Source organism: Canis lupus, chromosome 19 (genome assembly GCF_003254725.2).
Source record: "Canis lupus dingo isolate Sandy chromosome 19, ASM325472v2, whole genome shotgun sequence".
Taxonomy (NCBI): domain Eukaryota; kingdom Metazoa; phylum Chordata; class Mammalia; order Carnivora; family Canidae; genus Canis; species Canis lupus.
This window is the reverse complement of record NC_064261.1, coordinates 4,153,393-4,174,149: the sequence shown is the minus strand read 5'-3', so window position 1 is coordinate 4,174,149 and position 20,757 is coordinate 4,153,393. Positions and strand designations below refer to the sequence as shown.

General features: G+C 44.2%; 1 long non-coding RNA gene across 1 annotated transcript; it reads right to left on the bottom strand.

The window, feature by feature from the left end:
• Positions 1 to 385: 385 nt before the first annotated feature.
• On the bottom strand, positions 386 to 19,894 carry LOC112669286 (uncharacterized). The gene is made up of 4 exons (XR_003142149.3): positions 19,680 to 19,894; positions 4,849 to 4,984; positions 4,388 to 4,609; positions 386 to 983 (listed from the first exon to the last, which is right to left on the bottom strand). It is a non-coding gene; the product is annotated as an uncharacterized LOC112669286 (long non-coding RNA).
• Between the last annotated feature and the right edge of the window lie 863 nt (positions 19,895 to 20,757).

The following is a 20,757-nucleotide window of genomic DNA, read 5'->3' as shown; positions in this document are numbered from 1 at the left end:
TCAATCACCAGCAAAACTAAACAAGCAAAGTTGGGCATTTTATTTAATAGAAGAAATTACCAAGGATTCATCCAAGAGTACACCAGAATGATGAAAACTGCTCATGTAAACTGGTTAGGCCGCCATTTTGTTTTCTCATTTCCTCTGATCTTCCTGATGTAACAAACAGTGGGAAGTTGACACAGAAATGGGTTTCAAATGAGGGAGAGAGCCCCACGAAAATGTACTTTCTGATCTGCACATCTGCCAGATAAACCAGATCTCATTTTGTTGCTAAAACATGCATCCCAGTCATAGAGGGCCATGGGGGAATGAAGCGTGAGGGGAAGCCATCACCGAGCACACACATCGCCGTGCAGAGCAAACACAATGTCCAGGCCTGACGGGGACCCAGGGGCCTGACTTGATGTGGGAAATGAGATGGGGACCTAGGGGTGTGACTTGGTGTGGGAAACCCTGCCTTCGAGCGGGACTCATGACTATCCACTCTTTCCAGGCTAGCTCTGGAAGACTAGGCCAGGGTGTAACACCCCAGTGTGAAGGGATTGCAGGCACTTTCTCTTTCATACTCAACACTCTGGACACTCCACTGATGCACAAGCACTTCCTCTGATATTTCACAGTGGGAAATACTCTAAATGGTTTTTAAAGAATATTTTGGTCTCCCTAAACCCCACCAAAAACCTAAACTCCAGGAAGCTTTAGCTTGACAGTAAAGTTTCACTTCCCAAAGAATTTTGGTTTTGTTTTCCTATTCAAGTTTGTTTTCTTGTTTTTTAGATTAATGATATCTTGAGAGCTGGCCAGGAGGAAGAAGGGTGTTTGGAAGGGAGAAAAGGTGGAAAATGAAGAGGCAGCAAGGGACTCACTCGGGCAGTCAGACAAACAAATCATCTGTCTTCTGGGCTCAGGTCAGGAAGGAGAGGAAAGCCCTGCATCCTGTGGAGCTGCCCAGAGCCGGCCTGATGCATCATTCTCTGGCTCTGAGTGAGAGAGACAAAACCTTCATTTCTCTCTGAGCAATAAATACAGAACAGGAGCCAGTGTCCATCTCATTAAGAATAATAGAGAAAATTGCTTACAATCATCCCTAATGGGTTGCCAGTTTTCTGACAATGGACTCAGCAATTAGTTTGTCAATTTTTAACCAAATGTAAAAATAATAATCATCCCCTGAGTGAGCCTTTGATCTGCCCTACCCACCTTTCACCTGAGGCTCCTGAGACCTCGGGCACTCTCTGTTGGTCTATTGGCATTTGCCACACCCACTTTTGACCAAGGCGTGAATCCACCTCTTACAAGGTCTCTCAGGAATATCCCATGGAAAATCCTGGCCATTCACCCTTTCCTATCCTGGTCTCCCTAAACCTTAAAAAAAAAAGAAGAAAAGAAGAAGAAAAATATCCCCTACCTTGGTTACAATCTGGGCTAAATTGGATTTTTAAAATATTTGACCTCTGGCCTCCTTATATTAAATTAATGTCCTGGTTAAGAAGCTGTGGCTGCCAAGGAAATATCTTCACTTTGCTTCCCAGTCCTCTATCATGGGAAGACAGTGCAGCCCTGTCTAATTAACCCCGGTAGGGAGGTGACAACAAACCCAGACAAGACCTCCTTCCAGGCTGTGCCTGGAAGTCACAGGGAGGAAGTAGCCAGAGAAGGAGGTGGCCCCCAAATGTCCACCTCAAGCAAATGGCCTGGTGGTAACGTACTAAACTGGTGGCGAGGACCTATGTGAAAGGACTGGCTGATTCTATTCATGAAATTTCTAGCAAATATCTTCAATGCCCTTGTATTGTTTTTTCTCTCCTGAGAAAGAATAATGCCAAACCCTATTACCATCTCTCCTCTGAGCACTTGAGAGGAAAATACTCCCTCGATTCAAAGTCCAGTAACCACGTTCTTAATATTTGCTCCACAGTTGCTGCGTTCTTCCCAAGTTTTGAGATGTTTCACGGGCGCCCTCTTCACCTCCACACAGGAATAGACCGACAGCAAGCTAAGGCCATAGAGAGGGTCTTCTGGCCAAGGACACAGGGTGAACCAGCAAATTCCAGGGCAGATCTCTCCTCCTGAAGGTTGCCTGTGAACTTATCCCCTTTGACAGAAAAGGGCACGATGGGCAGGGAGGGAAGTCCACTGGTACGACAATCCCTGTTGCCACCACGCAGCCCTTCCCAACGTCTCCTGTCCTCGTGCAGGTGTCCCCTGGATACAATGAACTACTGAGATCTCATTTTGCACTGTGCTGGGAGCTATGATGAGTGCCACACAGACATTATTCAGGAACCTTCTCTGACCCCTCGGTAAAAACCACTGACATAATTATTACATTGCATCCTTCATGGCTCATAATGCAGTTTGAATTATATGCTTCTTCACTTATTTGTCTCTCTTTCCTCGGAGTTCCTGGAAGGCAAAGACTAGGACCATTTCATCCTAACACCTAGCATAGGGATCAGCATATAATAACCCATAACGATCGAAATGAGTCGATTATAGTCTTATAACAACGGTGGAAGCCAGGTGTGATGATCCCTATCTTACAAGTAAGAAGCCTGAGTCTCAGAGTGCTATAGTGACTTTCCCAAGGTCACAGAGCTAAGTAACTGTGGAGGCCAGGATGCAACCCCGGGCTTCTTAAACCATAACCTTCCCCATCGCTGGACCATCTTCTTCAACACAGTACATCCCTCCTCCTTCCATCGGCCAACGCCAGCCCTCCTACTCTATTAAAAGAAACTCAAGGTCCACCTCCTCCTTGAAGTTTTTGCCCATTAATTCTCCACAATCGCTGACCTTTCCAGGGGACTCTCTTATTTACTTACAAAATAGCTTACGTCTGGGCTATTTATCTACCTGAATTATATAATGATTAGAACAGAAAGAAAGCCAGAGGGAGGGAGGTCAGGAAGAGAAAATGAAGGGAAATGGATTTCCGAACCAAAGAAGGTATTTGTCCAGCACAGACTTGAGAGAGATAAAGAGCCCTGAGGAGGGAAAGGAAAGCAGCCCAGAAGCAGAGAGTGCATCCTGCCTGTGGGGAGGAAGGAGCTGGGACACTCGGAGACTCGCATTTACACTGGTGGGCTGGGTGGGTGGAGTGGGGGTGCTCAATCTGCTTGGTTCTGCTGCTGTCCAGCATGGAGTTGCCATGGGTGGGCCTACAGAGATGCCACCCTGGATACCGGGCACGGGGATGGGGAAACATTCTTGGCTTAAGGGGAGAGTTTTCCCTAAACTACACCACACCAGGACACTCAACGAAGGTTCCGCACACTTTGGCTATTGGGAGCATCCCCATCCCTCAGGACTTCAAACCTAGGAAGAGCCTGGGGTGGGGGTGACAAAGGCAGAAGACCATGAAGTCAAGAGAGCAGAAACCCTATCCATACTCAGCACACCTGTAACATTTAGGGCAGGGTTTTGCCCTATCACTGCTAGGCTCTTGTGTTTTCCCTGTGAAACCCTGCTGACCGCCTGACCGTCAGCCCTCTAGCAGAGGACTCCTACTATGTTCAAAAACGGACAAAGCTGGGTTTTTTGTTGTTGAGGTTTTTTTGTTTTGTGTTTTGTCTCCCTGGCTCCTGCATCTCAAGATGGCATGACTGCTTTTTTTTCACATCTCTTCACTCCACCCCATATGAGGCACGTAGCTACCCCAGGAGCAAGCAGAGAAAAGTAGGACTTAAGATGCAAAGTGGAAAATAGCTCTCTGGCTCTTCATCACCGTCATTACGGTGTAGCAAGATTCCAGATGCATCTGCACACGCTGTTCAGTCCAATCACGACATAAGGGAACCCAGAATCATTTACGGGTTGAATGCCCCCATTGCTACCTAAATGGAGGCGGGCTCACTCTTGGCCCACATTATGCAGGACAAAAGAGATAGATATAAAGAATCACCTATTTATCAGTTCTTTATTCTATTACAGGTAGGGACAGAAAACTGACACCCACAAGGACCCTTTGCAGCAAGGGATTATCTATCACACCATAGAAATACATAAAAGACAAATTATCCCTGAGATCATCGTGCCTCCATTGACCTGTTCAAGGTTTAAAGGAAGCTGCAATTAGATGCCACGGTCACAGATCCTCTGGCAGCTTAGAGCACCAGCATTTACTTTAATCCTGCAGAAATGAACCGGCATGAATTCTGTGGGCATGTACTCCGGCTCCGTCTCAATTCTGTGGGTCTGATTCAGATTTGTGGAAGTTGAGTAATTTGCCTTTGTTAACAAGATCTTTCTCAGCTTCTGCAGTGTTTACCATATGAGATCTAATTTGAGCTTAAAATACTCATGAAAATTAACTGCATTACTTTTAAAAATGCAATTGGGCAGAGATGGGGAGGGGAAGCGATGTCACATGCCACAAACTTACCACGTTTGCACATTTGCCGGAGAGCTCTCTCCCAGCTGCTGGCGACCAGCGCTCACAGACGCTGCTGCTCCAGCCCTTCGGTCTGACCCGACTCTCCAACAGGGGGACGAGCTGAGAAATCTGCTTTACTGCTTTTTGAAAAGCAGTAAATTGGGCACTGAGGGGGGCACTTGACAGGATGAGCAGTGGGCGTTATTCTATGTGTTGGCAAACTGAATACCACTAAAAAATAAATTTATAAAAAAAAGAGAGAGAGAGAAATTGGAAATCTATTTGGGATGGGAGCATGGGGGGTTTACTTGTGTTAGCACTTATAAAACACAAAAGACCCCTGATACAAAGCTTCTGGAGCACAATAGAAATAGCTGAGATGTGCGTGATTATCATACTTTTTCTGTATAATAGTTTTCCATGCGCCAGGCACTGTTCTGAGCACTTTACTTGCATCACCCCCAACCAACCTGATAAGGAGGTTGTAGCATAAGCAGAGAGTAACCTTCCCAAGCGACAGGACAACGGCAGATCCAGAATCCAAATCCTGTTCGCTGACCTTCAACCCCTCACCCATCACTCTGATATGCTGCTTGCTTGAAACCTCTTTTTAAGAAAAAAATATGAAAAAAGAAAAAAATGTTTTAGAAAAGATCCATTAGATCATGACAACCACATCCCCTGAACATAAACAATACTTAAAGTACCTTTAGTTTATGAGCTTAATAAAAGCCAGTCAGTTAAATTTAAGCCTACGATGCAAAAAAAATAAAGAATAAAAATAAAAATAAATGGATCAGTCCAAACAGACTCAAAAATATGGGTGTGGATTTAAAAAAATAAAAAATAAAAAATAAAAAATAAAAAAAAACCTTTTTCAGAGCACAGGGATTTAGTGTAGGGCTTCCAGGAAAGGTCAGCTGGCTGTCCCCAAAGAGTCCAGATCCTTCCAGCCCGAGGCCCGATTTCGCCACTACACCAAGAGTGGACCCAAGTCCATCTCAGACGTAGAGGAAGAATAACAATGATTCATAAAACCAGAATCCCAAAGCATTAATTTCCGACAAAAATTAGATGTGCCATGTGAACCATAGTGGAAACTCATCTACCTAATTCTCCCCTTAGGCGGCCCTGCAGGGGAAGTCAGCCCATAATCAGAGGGAGTTGGTGAACATGAAATCAGAATATATGCTCTCAGATGCAGGTTTAACAGCATCTCCCGGTGGCAGCTTATCAACGAATCTGGCTCCACAAAAGGGACGGCCTTGTGAATCAGACCAGATTTCAACTGGTCGAGTCTTCCCCTTCCTTAGACAAGACTTTGAGGCGGGGAGATTTCTGTGACCCACTTTGCTCTCTACCTGGGACTGAGTGATCCTCCTCCTCACTGACAAATCCTATCAGTTCTAACCAAATCCTTGCTCTCCTGGACATCAGTCTGTCTTTATTAAGTGGTGTTCATATATCTGTACTCTGGCCTCCTAGGGGTTGACTTCTGAGGGTGTCCCGGGTGAGGTTCTTTGGGAAGCCAACTTTGAGAAAAAAACGTACATTAAGGGGTGCCCTTGGGGTCATATCCCCGATAGAGGGGCGGGGAAGGAGAGCACGGGTGGGCAGAGGGAGACACTGGGCAACAAGGGAGTCCCAATAAAGACCCCAGGCAGCCCCACAGGGAGCACTGAAGCTGGGATGACCCCGCAGAGTAGTGAGCAGTTGGGGAGAGGCGGTTTAAGCCTTTGTAGTCCTATTCCCATCAGTCAATGGCTGTGGACTACCTTGGGAAGGGGGTGGGGTGGCTCTCTCCAGCTGAAGCAATCTCCAGGGCAAGCTAGAAACGGAGAGCTGTCTATCAGCAGCACCTACAAAGTTTGGGAATAAATCCTTTGGTCCTGAAGGGGAAAATGGGCAACACATTGTAGCAGCCCCCCAGGAAGGAGAATCCTAATTTCCTGGAGAAAGCCACACTCAATCCCAACCCAACTGAAAAACTGAGGTGGTAATGGCGAGAAGGGCAAACCAGGTTTCAAGCCCATCCAGCCTAAAAAGGATGGGAAGACTAGGAATGCCTCCCTCCAGCCAGGGCTGCTCTGTGGCTTCCAGATAATTCCAGGTCCAGCCTCTCCTCCTATTCCCCCTCTACCCTCCAGCCATCTGACCTCCTCCGTGTCTCTGAGGACCAGGCTCTCCTTCACCACACACCACCATCCTCTGCCTCACCTGATTCCTACTCCCTCTCAGGGCCTGGCTCAAGCCCAAACCCCTCCCCAGGATGGATGACGTCTGACGTCCTCCAGCTGGCCAGTCCATTAGCGTCTCTCACTTCTCCTGCTGGGTAATTCCTCTCTTCATTTTTTTTAAGGATTTTATTTATTTATTCATGAGAGATACAGAAAGAGAGAGGAAAAGAAAGAGAGGCAGGGACATAGGCAGAGGGAGAAGCAGGCTCCCTGCAAGAATGTTCTACCGAGGACTCTCCCCAGTGCTTGCCACGGAATTTGGGAAACTAATAGGCACTCAACAGACACTCAATAAGTGAGTGAATGAATGAGTAAAGGTGTAAATGAACAGATTCCAGCACTTCAAGTCAGCCCACAAGGCCTCCAGCCTTGAGACGGCTCTAAAAATGATCCCACTTCCAGAGACAACATCCCCCCAAAACCTGGGTTGGGCGCCCCAGCAAAATGCTCCAGCAGCACCTTCCCCTGCCGCAGCACTGAATATGTCACCTTGTAATTGCCCGCTCAGGGGTCTTTTTTTGTCCCCACCACATTGTAACATCCGTAAATGCAGACCCATTTCTACCTCATTCCTTGTTTTAACTCCAGCACCTAACACAGGCCGGGCCTGTGTGTGTAGGTACGCCACAAATATCTCTTGAATAAACCAAAAAGGAGGATGTGCATCTATTTAAGGAGAGTTCAGTGAAATATTTTCAAATTTACATTGGTATTAAGGTGAAATAGGGTGGTGTTTAACCAGCTTCCAATAAAGCTGTAAGCAGAAAAGCAAGGATTTGGGGGCCTTCTCTGAGGAACACAGAAGCCCTGCGAATCCTGCTGCCGGGCCAGAAGGCCCCTCCCTTCCACGTGGGGTGTGCTAAGCAGAACAACACATTTGGTACACGTCAGCAAAGATTATATTTATAGTTACACTGTACCAGGGACTCACGGAGAGCCCAGCAAGATGCTGAGCATGGTACAGAGACAGTGTTATGTCAACAAATATCCATAAAGACACCGTGGTGCCGGAGTTACAACCCCCATTGTTGAGCTGGTGAAGTCAAGGCTGACAGAGATTCGGCACCTGCCCCAGGTTACCAAGCTGGTTAGAGGCAGAACAAGAAGAGAAAGAACAGGTGTGCCTGGCTTCAAAGCCTGGGCTCATCTTGAGCAAGATGGTAAGTTCCCTCTTGCGCGTGACACAGCGTCTCCAAATAAGTGAATTCAGTACCACATTGAATATGAGCCCAAAGATAACCCTGGAATGGGTATTATTTTATACTCCTTAACTGTCTTGGTGCTATCCCAACTTCTATCCAGTTACACCCACAAGAAAGGCAGAGCCTATTATGGTATCTCAAGGATTGGATAAAGCAGCCATTTGGAAATCTGGACTGTGGCCTGGTCACCTATTCTATCCCAAGCGATTTCGCTTCCCACAGCTATTCAGCCAAGGCCCACAGGCCGAGTGCTTTGCTTTTTCTTCATGTACCCAAGGCAACCTATTCACACTGAAAGTGTGCATTTAAAATGCATATCTGGCCAAGCTGGGAGGCAGGAGAAGTGGAAGGGCTGGCCTTGCCCCCTTTGCAAGCACTGCTTGGAACAATGACCTGGGTCAGGGCTATGTTTTCATTTTGCCGTGCTACACCTCGGGGGGAAAGGGGGGCTGGTATAGGAGATCTAAAAATTAATGGATTAAAACATTTTTCTTATTTTTTATTTATATGCTTCCATGGTAACAGAGCCATCAACCAACAAGTGTGTCATTCTCTCCTGCAAATAAATGGTTCTCAAGGCGGAGAATGATAATAACACATTTATCCACTTTGATAAGTAACATATCTTGGGAGCTTCCAATGAAATCCCTACTTTTGTTCCATTTCTATTCTTCTTCAAAGACTTGTCCAAGAAGCAAAGTTTGGGGTAAACGAAAAAGAAGTCTAGGAAAGCTTTCAACGTCATGAAAACATAGGTCACAAATCTAGAAGGTTTTTCCCCCGAACCAAAGAAAATCCTAAGAATATTTTTTTCTCATTCTAAATTTCCCAATGCCTTGTTTCTTTTTTTTTTATTTTTTTTTTTTAATTTATTTGTGATAGTCACAGAGAGAGAGAGAGAGGCAGAGACACAGGCAGAGGGAGAAGCAGGCTCCATGCACCGGGAGCCTGATGTGGGATTCGATCCCGGGTCTCCAGGATCGTGCCCTGGGCCAAAGGCAGGCGCCAAACCGCTGCGCCACCCAGGGATCCCCAATGCCTTGTTTCTAAACCATTCTTAAACATATCTACCGACTGGATCAATTCTATAAACTGGTCAGCCCTGAAGGCCCCTGGCCAGACACTAAAAATAGCCCTTATAACTTCTCCTGGAATCCCTTCTCCCTGCCCTTTCCATGGCAGGCACTGAATGCCGCCTCCAATCTACATTCTTGGGTTCCCCTCTGGAAACAAGTCTTTTCATTTCTCCAGCGGTCCTGGAAGCCACAGGGTAGCAAAACATTGCCCTGTTTCCCCAGCCCTGGGCATTCATACCCAGAGAGGACAAGGAGCTCTTCTCCTGCAGATCTGACCTCCACATCTTTGAAACAGGGAGGGCGCCATTTATTTAGGCTTCACTTTAATCATCTGGGCAACTCTCCATTCTTCTTCCCAGTCACTGAGTGCATTTAGCACCGTGATATTATATTATACAAGAGTATGTGTGGAGCCAACTTCTTTGACCACCCTTCCTAGGCATTGTCCTGATCCGTCCCTAACCAGCGACGACACTGAAAAGAATTGCTACTCCTTTCAAATAATACTACTGCCAGATTTCTCCTAAGACAAAACTTTTTTATGTACTTACACTCTCTCTTTTATTCTGTCCTTTATAATTAAAAAGAAAGATGAGGAAAGAGAGAGAGAAACTAAACATGTAATACAGAATGTCCACAAAGTCTACAAAGATGGTAAGTTCCCTCTTCCGCGTGACGCAGCGTCTCCAAATAAGTGAATTCAGTACAACACTGAAGGTGAGCCCATATTCAATATGTGGCCCAGCCCCCAAGATGGAAAACCCTTCTTCCTTGAATCTTCCTGAAGGCCGGAAGACCCGCACACTTCTCAACATGCACTTCATCCGAGTGGGTTGTGGAGAGATGTTTAGAAGTGCTCCAGCTGGTTCACCTGGGCTGCTCTGCAGAAGTGATGGGGTAAGGACAAGTGGACCTACCTACATTCAGCGGGAGGACGCTCCTTCGGGAAGGTCTGCCTGCCAGTAGAGACAGCCTGGGCACCAGAGCGGTAGCTACCTCCAACTACCAGAAACCCTGTTTCCTAATCTCACTGTCACCTCTGGAACCTAAGATAAAGTATTCAAGACCAGGCCCCCAACGCTGGAAAATGAGATGTGGAGAAGAACTGAGCATGGTAGCGTCTAAAAATTCCACAGGTGCTTCTGCTGTGCAGCCGGATTTGGCACCTGTGGGTGTCAGGATGAGATCCCAAATGGAAGGCACACCTGAGAGGACCTTCACTTCCCAACGCACCTTCCAGATACTCCAAGTCATCATTAGAGATGAGCAAAAGCAGTGGAATAATAAAACAGGATTCATTCTTTTTGTATTAATTTCCTCTTCCTGCTGTAACAAATCACAACAAATTTAGTAGCTTGAAACAATGCAAATTTGTTATCTTATTGTTCAGGAGGTCAAAAGTCCAAAATGGGCCTCATGGAACTAAAGCCCAGGGGTTGGCAAAGCTGTGTCCTTTCCAGAGGCTCAAAGGGAAAATCTGATCCTTGCCTTCTTCAGCTTCTAGAGGCTTCCTGTCTGTGTGCTTTGGCTGGTGGTCCCCAGTCAGCAAGCACGTCACTCCAACTTTGGCTTCTCTGATTCTGACTCTCCGGCCTTTCTCTTTTACTTAAAAGGACCCTTGTGTAGGGGAGCCTGGGTGGCTCAGCCGGTTAAGCGTCTGCCTTTGGCTCAGGTCATGATCCCAGGGTCCTGGGATTGAGCCCCACATTTAGATCTGCTCAGTGGGGAGCCTGCTTCTCCCTCTCACTGCCACTCTGTCAGTTTGTGCATGCTCTCAATCTCTCTCTCTCTTTCTGCCGAATAAATAAATAAAATCTTAAAAAAAAAAAGGACCCTCATGATTACATTGGGCCCACCAGGATAGTCTCCTCCATCTGATAATCTTTAATTTAATCACATCTGCAAAGCCCCTTTGCCATGTAAAGTAACATATCCACTGGTTCTAGGGATTAGACAAGGACATGTTGGGGAGAAAGATGGTAGTATTCTTCTGTTTATCACACTTTTCTTCTGGAAATATTGGGGTAGTCCAATTAAAGTGGAGAGTAGGTGTCTGCCAAGAGGATTCTCTCATTACCAAGGTGTCAAAAACATTCTCGGCCTTAGTAGTCTATGTTCGTTCTGCTTGCTACTTATTTCCACTCCTGCATTTCCTGATTAATGAGTCTCTCCTATTTTATCTCTCCTTGTCTTTGGAGATACGTAGCTCTACATAGGACACAATGCTCATTCCAAAAGGAGACAAGGATACTGCCTTTGGCACGCACAAAAGAAAAATAATTTTAGAGCGTAAGTTTACAAACTTTGTACAAAATAAACTTAGGAAACTCAATAGCCAAATATCGTCAATCAGCATTCCTGGCACGCTGCTCATTAAATGCTATGCAAGTCAAGCAGGTCTTTATCGTTGTTGAAATAGCAAATGTGCACATTTTGTGTGATTTGAAATATTTGTAATAGAACTGCTACTACATATATAAGCATAGCACTGGTCCTCACATTCCAATTCTTCTTCGGTGGTGAGGCAAAGCATCGTACCCAGCAGTACAGCTCTGGGGAGTTTTGCCCATGATAATAGAGTATTTTGGAGGCTAAGAAGGGAGAAGGGGGAAAGCAATTATAAAACTGAGGGAGGCAGGATATGGGGCTCTATTTGCTAAGAGAAAAGCAGCTGGAAATACACTGTGGTTGTTAGAGAAAATAAGAGTTTCTTGGAAATTAAATTCAGGGAAGATGAAATTGAAAGCAAGAGGAAATGAAAATTCTCTTTGATTTAAAGAAGGCTCATTTAAGAAAGAGTAAAGTGATGGTAAACATTTTCAGATGCTTCTGTGTGTTTCTTGTTTGTGAGTGGCCAGTTCTTCCTTGTTTTTCTCTTGTAGCTTTCATCTTTTTTATTGATTCGTAAGCACTCTTTGTGTATTAGGTCTATTAACCTCTTTTCCGAAATACGTGTTACAAGTAGATTTCCTATCTGTCAGTCTTGTTCATGATAGGAATTTTTTTCTATGCAGAAGTTTCAAATTTGTAATCAGTCAAATTTATCAGTGTTTTCCCGCATGCTTTGTGAATTTATTATTAAGCTCAGAAAAGCCTCTATACACAAAGATTATTAAAATATCACCCACTAATAATCAAAAAATGCAAATAAAATTAGATTAGATTTCTACCTATCAGATTCATTCATTTCCTTAACAAATATTTGTCAGATGTCCATTATGTAACAAGCATTGTACTAAGAGCTGGGGATCCAGAGATAAAGAAAACAGGGAAAAAATTCTTCCATTGTGACATTTACCTTCTATTGGGTCCAGATAAGCAATAAACAGGATGACTAAGTAAACTACATAATATACTAGAGAAATGCTATGAAATAAAATAAAGCTAGAAAAGCGAATAAGGGATGCTGGAGGGTGGGACAGGAAGCATTTTAAATAGAACGATCAGTGATTCAGGCAGAGCTTTGAGCCAGTGTAAGTCATGGTGTCCTTCAGGAACAGCAAGCAAGCCAACGTGACCAGAGGGGTTGGAAAGCAGGGTAAGTGTGGAAATAGGTGGGAAGAGGGCAATGTCACCTAGGTCTTACGAGCTACTGCAAGAATTCAGAATTACCTCACAAATTATTGGAATCACTCTGGCTTCCACATTGAGACTAGACTCCCCTGGAAGCAGAACAACAATGGTAGCAGACAATTCCAATAATCCAGTTGAGAGATGACAGTGACTTGGGCCATGTGGTAGCAAGGGATTAGATGTAATTGATGTCTGAAAAATGAGTCAAAACAGCATCAGGTTTTTGACTGAAGCAACTAGAATGATGGAGTAGCCATTAACAGTGATGGGAAGGCTGCAGGTGAAACAAATTTGGGGATTTTGAGAGATTGAGGGGTTCAGTTCCAAGATACCTACTAAGAATCTCAATAGAGATGTCAAATAGTCAGCTGGATCTATAAGGTAAGTTCCAAAGATCTCTTGCACCTGCAGACATGTACTTGGAAGCCATAAGCATCTAGGTAGAATTTAAGGCCATGCAACTAAGTGAGGCCACCAGGACATGAGCAAAGATTAAGAATATTGACAATACCAAATATCGACAGGTACCCAAGAAAATGCACATTCCCATATGCCCTAAATCAGAATAAAATCTATGAGCACCATATATCAAGATTTAAACCTATATACTTCTGACTCAGTAATTCCATTTCTAGGAATTTGCCTTAAAGAAAGAACCAAACAGGGACATCTAGGCGGGGCAGTTGGTTCAGGGTCTGACTCTTGGTTTCAGCTCAAGCCATGCTCTCAGGGTCGTGAGATTGAGCCCCACACGGAGCCCTGTATCTGGCTCTGCACTCACCGTGGAGTCGGCTTCAGATTCTCTCTCTCCCTCTTCCTCTTCCCCGCCCCTTACTCTCTCATGAAATGCAATGCAAGTCACTAGCTCTCCCCCACTCTCTCAAACAAATAAATCTTAAAAAAAAAAAAAGGAACCAAAAGGTGAATAAAAATAAAGATGTTCATATTATTAATTACTACTTAAAAAGCCAGAAACAACCTAAATGTCCTACAAAAGGGAATTAATTTTTATGATCCACATACAATTAGTACTCTATGGCCATTTAAATTTATAGTACACTGTATAAAGACATATATTCACCTATATCCATAGTTTACTAAATACTTTAGCAATATAGTATAATAGAGATGTGCATGGGTTTTTGTTTTTTGTTTTTGTTTTTTTTCTTTCTTTACAGTTTAGGCTACACCCTAGAAGGAGACAATTGTTCTAATCAGGAATCCATACCCCAGCATGGTCAGCTAGGCTTTTATCGGAAAGGCCACTCCAGAGGCTATTACTAAAAGCCCTCCTGTAATCCACATCTCTAATCAACAAAAAAACTTTAGTTAATTAGCATACTGAATTTCAGAAATGGGTTTTCATAGGGGAAATTAATGGGTTGTTAATGAGCATAATGGATATTAGAAATGGGCAATCATTGGTGAAATTTGTAGAATTCAAGAAATGTGAGTTGGCTAAAAGGTTTTAGAGACGTCCCTCCCCTCGCATGAGCAGAGTAAAAAATATCTAGAGAGGCCCGAGAGCTGTATTTTCAGAGGTGTCCCCTGAGTCTTGATCCTTAAACAGTCCTATATCCACCCATCAGTTTAAAGCTTTCTGGTTGCCTATTGCTGACCTTAAGGATAAGAGAACATTGTCTAGAGAATTCAGTAGGGTTTCAAGTGAACTCTTCATTGAAGTTAGAGTTGGAGCCTCTAAAAGGAGAAACTACCTTAAGAGGATTTCAGGGGATTTATAGAATAGATTAGATGTACTGTGTTGTTTTGCTCTTGCCTGGTAATGATTGTTTATTCACCGAAGTCCTGCATATGTGCTAGAACTAGCCAAGATCACTCTCAGAGGCAAACTGAGAGCGGGATTGTGAGGAGTAGCTAACACTCACCCAGCTCACTTTTCACATGGCTATTCTGGTTTTTTGTTGTTGTTGTTGTTTGTTTGTTTGTTTGTTTGTTTGTTTTACCCGGAAGAACCCACAGTTTGCTGGTGACTTAGGCAGGCAGCTGGGGGATTGGGGGGGGACAACCCAGAAAAGGATGTGAGACAGATACCATCTTCGCCAAGTAGCACAGGACCGGGATCAGAAAGGGCTGATCCTGGGTTGCCTTTTTATAATCAGGCAAAAAGAAAAAGCTCAACATTGCCTGGTAAAAAGTGAAGTGAAAAACAGAACATGCCAAGAAAAGGAGATGGGTGAGAAACATCCAGGGAATTCCATCAACTTAAACAGTCAGCTGACAATGAATATTTTAGCCTTATTCCTGCCTTCACTACACCCCTCTTTTTTTTTTTTCACTAGTAGTATTTTGGACCCAACTTACCTACAAAATGACTTCTTTTTATTTTATTTTATTTATTTATTCATGAGAGGCACAGATAGAGAGAGAGGCAGAGACACAGGCAGAAGGAGAAGCGGCCCCATGCAGGGAGCCCGATGTGGGACTTGATCCCGGGTCTCCAGGATCAGGCCCTGGGCTGAAGGCAGCACTAAACCCCTGAGCCACCCAGGCTGCCCTACAAAATGTCTTCTACTTGCTTTTTCCTCTCCCAGGATCTAGTCTCATGTCCTACTGACCAAATACATCTGGACAGGTCCCAAGCTTCTCATGTTTACCCCATCCAGCTCTCCTCTCATCCCCTCCAGGCAGTCAGCAGTATTTATGAATTTATTTCTTATCATCTGTTTTAAATGGCATGATGTTATTCTTGATTATTGAAATCACTAACATTTTCCATTGATTCCTGCTTCCTGCCTTTTCTCCTTCGTGTCTCTTCCTTTCCCTTCATAAAGTAACCCCTGATTTATTTCCCCAGGCTCCCTTGCCCCCTACCCTCTCTCTTCCTTCATCGCTCTCTGCTTACTCCTCTTCTCAAGCAGTCCCAGGTGCCCAAAGAGAATAATGGTTAAGCAGCAGCGTGGGGAGGAGCTGCCCCGAGAGAATTTCATGGAGTGATCCACGACCCCAACATTACAGAAAGGGCCAGGTTTATAACCCACACTCAAAACCGTGCCCTTAGTGAAGACTGGAAAAAGTAATAATCGAATGAGAAAAGTTTTCCAAGGGCCTATTCCCTGGCTTTATGAAGGCAAAATAGAAACCGACACAGGAGGGAAGTCTAAACCCCAAAACCCAAGAACCCAAGCCTCAGAGAACTCTCATACGAATGTTGAGAAACACCATTTCCTCTTCAAACAGCACTTTTTTTTTTTTTTTTTTTCTTAATGCTCTTTGATTTTAAACTTGCCAATCCCTGTCTGGATGAACATGTGTTAAGACACAATTATTCCCCTTTGAAAATCTCCACTGTCCTACAAACCAGCAGGAAAAGAGAGTTTGCTGGCAGGGGGTGGGCAACAAGACATGAGATGCCTTGACCCTTTTAACTGCTTTAAGTGGCTGGCTATTTCCTTTCTGTGCATCTTTCTTCCCCACCCCACCCCCTGCCGCTATGACTGTTGTTTCTGCTTTGCAAGGACATGTCATCTTACTTACACTCTCTCTCCCCCTTCTTAATTGGCCTGCAGTAAAAATACAAATTGCACCACTGTACTTTATGATTAGCCATTTGATGCACCAAAAATGCCTCGTAAGTACTGCCTAGAGGATATTAATCAGACCTGCTGACTCTTCTAAGCACCCACTTGTATAGCTTGACCCTCAGATGAAGCCAGGGGATCGTAATCGTGCCCCCTCCCATGGGTGCATTTAGCTAGTCACTGCCTCTGCATGAGCAAAGGCACAACCAAAAGTTGTGTGGTGTTTCCCTTAGATTTGGTGAGAGCCTATCCGTCCTGCGGGAGGTGAGTACACAGCCCGAACCTCTCCTTCTGTCCATTAGCTTTAATGCCTGTTGTACTTTATGGACATGAAAAGTCTGTCTCATTTTTTCCCTCTCTCCAGGTAATAGAGCATGGAACGAATGTCTGAATCCTGAAATGGCAGCTAAGCTTAGTAATCTCCTTTAAAGTTTCATGGCTTGGCAAAGACAGCGTCCTCTCTTAGAAGTAAAATCCAGGAAAATTGTGGTCCCCAAGAGGCCAGTGGAGAAGTGCATTTCCAGCGAGACAAGCATCAGGATCTTGGCTCCTGGGTCAGGGTCTGCTCCGCTGCTCCCACTCTGTGCTTACAGTTGTGTGTCTCATTGCAGAGAGCTTCTGGAAGATCTCAGTTGTGTTAGAAGGATGATCCAGGTTTATTGTGAGATTTCGATTTGACAAAGCTTGATTCTTCGTGTGAATCTCACCACCAGCCCTCTTGTATCAGATATTTTGGCATTCGGATCACTGTGCGTAACTCCGAAACGTCAAAAAGGAGGAAACCTATACCTCTGTGATGCAAACCATGTACCAAAAACACTTCCTTATTTATTACTGGGCCAATCGGTCGAGGTCTACAGCTCAGTGCAGAAAATGGTGGGATTTCAATCTCATGTTTAACTTACTTTAATGCATCATTTATAATTTTGTAGAAGCTGGTTTCTTCACCTCAGGCCATTTCTTTAATATCTCTATTTTCCGTATAAACTTTCATGAGTTCCAAGGTCTTGTGGCCATAATGATTTTTTTTAAGAGAGCATTTCAGATCCAAAGGGAGATTTCAATGCATTCCAGCAATAATTATCAGATAGTTAGAGGGACTCCCAACATAGCTCTTGCTTCCTGCTGCTATGGTGGTTTCTGTTCCTATGGCAGAAGCACACGTATCACTTATATACGTCTAACTCCTCCGTATTGGAGATTCTTCTATCACAGGTCAATCAGTGATAAGTGCAACATACTTGAGGTTTTGTGTTCTGTTCCCTACTGGAAAATCCCCTCCTCTCAGGCAATGAGCCCACAGAGCAAAGGTCTGGGAGCAGAAGTCAGGAAACCCCAACATTCAAACCCACAGAGAAAAGAAGGATCATTGAGCAAGAATAAAGGAAAGGGGGGAAAATAAGAAAATGGCATCACAGAACCAAAGAAAGACTCAACGAGGACAAGATTCCATGAGTAAGACATGCCATGGGACCAGGAAAAGAATAAGGGAAACACCACAGAAAACAGGGAGGATACTGATCAAGGCCGAGCATCAAACAATTTAGTTGGTAAACCACTTGAGGGCAGACACCATGACTATTATTTCCCTTATAACTATCCTAACACCTCGAAGTGTTAGATGGGATTTCAATAGATAGATGTAGATAGATACACAGATAGATACTATATGTAATGAGCATTAAGTAGTTTCCAAGTACACTTTCGTATATTTTTCTGTCTGAAACACAGGAAGTTGTGATCAAAATGTGGCTCAGACAAAGAAGAGCCACTGGAGGTAAATAGGAGCCTTGGCAAAATGTTGCGTTGGTGATATTTGCCCAGGAGACTGTGTGGAACAGAGAGAAGCTGAGTGGATGGGAAATTAAGGAACTAAAATTCGCACTCTGACTCTTCAATGACTCCCCTCTGACCGTAAGCTAACCCTTAACCCCTCTGAGCCTCGGTCTCTACCAGAGTAAAATTAGGGGACTGAACTCTGTGATGCTGTTTCCAACTACAAACTGCTGTGTATGGCATCCTTTCTGCTGTCCCACCTCAAGTTGTATCCTTTACCCATTCGGGCAAGGATTTTTCCCTGGCTGTTAAGTCCTCCTAGGCCCTTTGTGCTGTCTTCCCGCTGCACCTAATCTTCACACATAAGCCCCTCCTTCCGGAAATGCCCGCTTGCTCCTAACTACTATTCTTGCAGTGTGGCTGGTCTCAGCTGAGTGTTATAAGGAAAGTAAAAGTCTGTTGGATTGACTCTCTTTTCACTCAGGAAATTAGGTTAGTGTGCAGTGTGTCTCCCATTTGGTGGAGACGTATTCCCTACCCCCTACTCTGACCTTTATGGACCACATCAGCAGAATGGGACCCATTCCCTGTCTGGCCAATGGGAAGTCCTAACAGGAAATCAGGGGAAGGCAGAAAGGAAAACGAGGTCAGGGTACTACCTCCCTGGCTGCTTCTCTGGTAGGTTTCCTGGAGATGACCGACAGCTTCATTGAAGGTCATGTTCAAGGAAACTCTTTCTTCCTATGGGCTTTAATAACTGGTGGGCAACCTCTCCTCCCTTGCACCCTTTAATTCCCAGGCGTGGTAACAGCTCAATTGTTGCAACTCCAGTCTCCTTTCTTCCTCCTATCCTTTCTGGTTTCCACGAACCATCCTTTTTATAAATAAATCTCCTTAGATTTTTCTTGAACTACCTTAATTTGACTGTTTCAGCTGTTTCCTGTTAAGACCTTGATATGTATAGATTGGTAGAACTGGGTTTTGGGGGTGGAGGAAGGAATGTTTTAAAACCAGCTCATTCGGGTAAATTCATCTCTAGTTAGTAAAATGAGGCCCAAAGTTGTGTTTTGTGGTTTTAAGATCAAAGTTCATTCTTGGTCTCTGGTCTATCTGTGGACCAGCCTGGTGTCCTCCACCCTCCTACAACTTCTGAAAGATTGCGAGCCTTGGTCTCTAGCAATCCAAACCTCGAACAAACTTTACTTACCAGAATTAACAACACATCTGAAGTCTAACACGAATTCAGGAATAATTTACCCAAATTGTATGATTCCCCCAAAATACATGCCCTGGAAACACAATGTGTATTGTTTGCTCTACCTCTTTTGAATTAGGGATTTTAGTTGGCCTTCAAGAGTGGACACTTATTTACCATTCCCAAGAAGCTTCGGTAACAACGTGAGCATCCGACAGTGTTACTGAACCCCAAGAATTCCCCCAAGAGGAATGGCCAGACTGAACAAGGAAGGGCATGCAGCCAGGTGGATTTTGCCATGCTTAGAATAAAATACGTCCTAAGTCCAACGGCAGTGGCCTTCAAGGAAGTTCCACCCCCACACTTGACATGTCGTTTTATATTGTGTGTTACAGGGGATTTTTTTTTTCTTGACCTGATTTTATAATCACTTTGCTTAGCAAGCACCATATTTGGAAGTCTGGAGGTTTCTATTCCACAGCAGCTCCTGAAAATAGAGATGTTCTTCTTATTCAGATACAGCAAGTGTCTAATTCTTCCCTCTAAATAGCCTAGGTTAATTGCCTCTCTTAATATCCTACAGCAGCAAATTCTACAGCCTAATTCAATGTTACACTAGAAAAATAAAATTCCCTTTGTGTGAAATTGGACCTCTAAGTTAAACCGGGGGTGGGGGGCGGGTAGGAAATGGGTCACAGTTTACCTGTTGCCCCAAATACACATTATCTTGGTTAACAATCTCCGGGGAAAACGTAAATACATCTCACTCTCCATGAAGCCAATCCAACGTGGTTGTATCATCAAGCAAAAGCTGGCTCAGTTGAGCATATACAGAGAATCTTGTATCTCCGTGTATAAATCACATCTCTTCCGTGTGACAAGTCATGTCCAGGCAAAGCTTATTATCAATTCAGTCTAAAATCTAGAGAAGGAAGAGGGGGGAAAATAACAACAGCTTTATGGAGCTATACCCAGGAAATGATTTGAACTCATCCCAATTTTAAAGTTCCATCCTATATGGCAGGCAGCGAAAACCCCATTCCGGAGGGGGGGCGCTGCCCTTACAGGGAAGGTGTGGCAAAGCCATCTGCTGCTTTATAGTGATGGTTTTCAGCCTTGTTTTTCTGGTCCAGCTATGAAATTGCACTAATCACAGAAACAGACTGTTTGGCCAGGAAGCAGTGTATGCCGGATACAAGCGAATCTAAGCCCGCATGTATTGAGGCTGCAAGCTTAGTTTGCAATTTATGTGCGAGCGGTTTTGTATTTATTGATCTGGACCGAGTGCAGGTCCTATAGGGGAAATATGACAGATTTCATCTGTCTGACAGCCAAGTCTAATTGTATTTTCAGTCTGAAATGACCAAAGACAAAAGTGCACATGTCGAGAGTCTTCACTCTGGTGCCATATGGAGTATTCGATTCAAAGCTCTGGTCACTGTAAGTGTTCATTTTAATAACTCTATGCAGAGTGCATCCTGAACAGCTCAAGCAAAAGAGGCGAGAGTTTTTAATTCAAACCTGAATTAATAGACCATCTGATTCAGCCTGGATGTGGGTGGGCCCATCTTAAAGGTGCCCTTGATAGACATGATGGGGGGGGGGGCTGGATTTTAAAGTCGTGTCATATATTATTGATTCATCTGGACCATGAAACTTCCGAGGCAGAAGTCAAATACTTCCCTCAATGGTTGTCACAAAATTATAACCAATACTCCTGGGAAGGTGTGGCATCTTCAAAATCAGAAGCTTCTTCAATAACCATACTTTCTAGTTGGGAA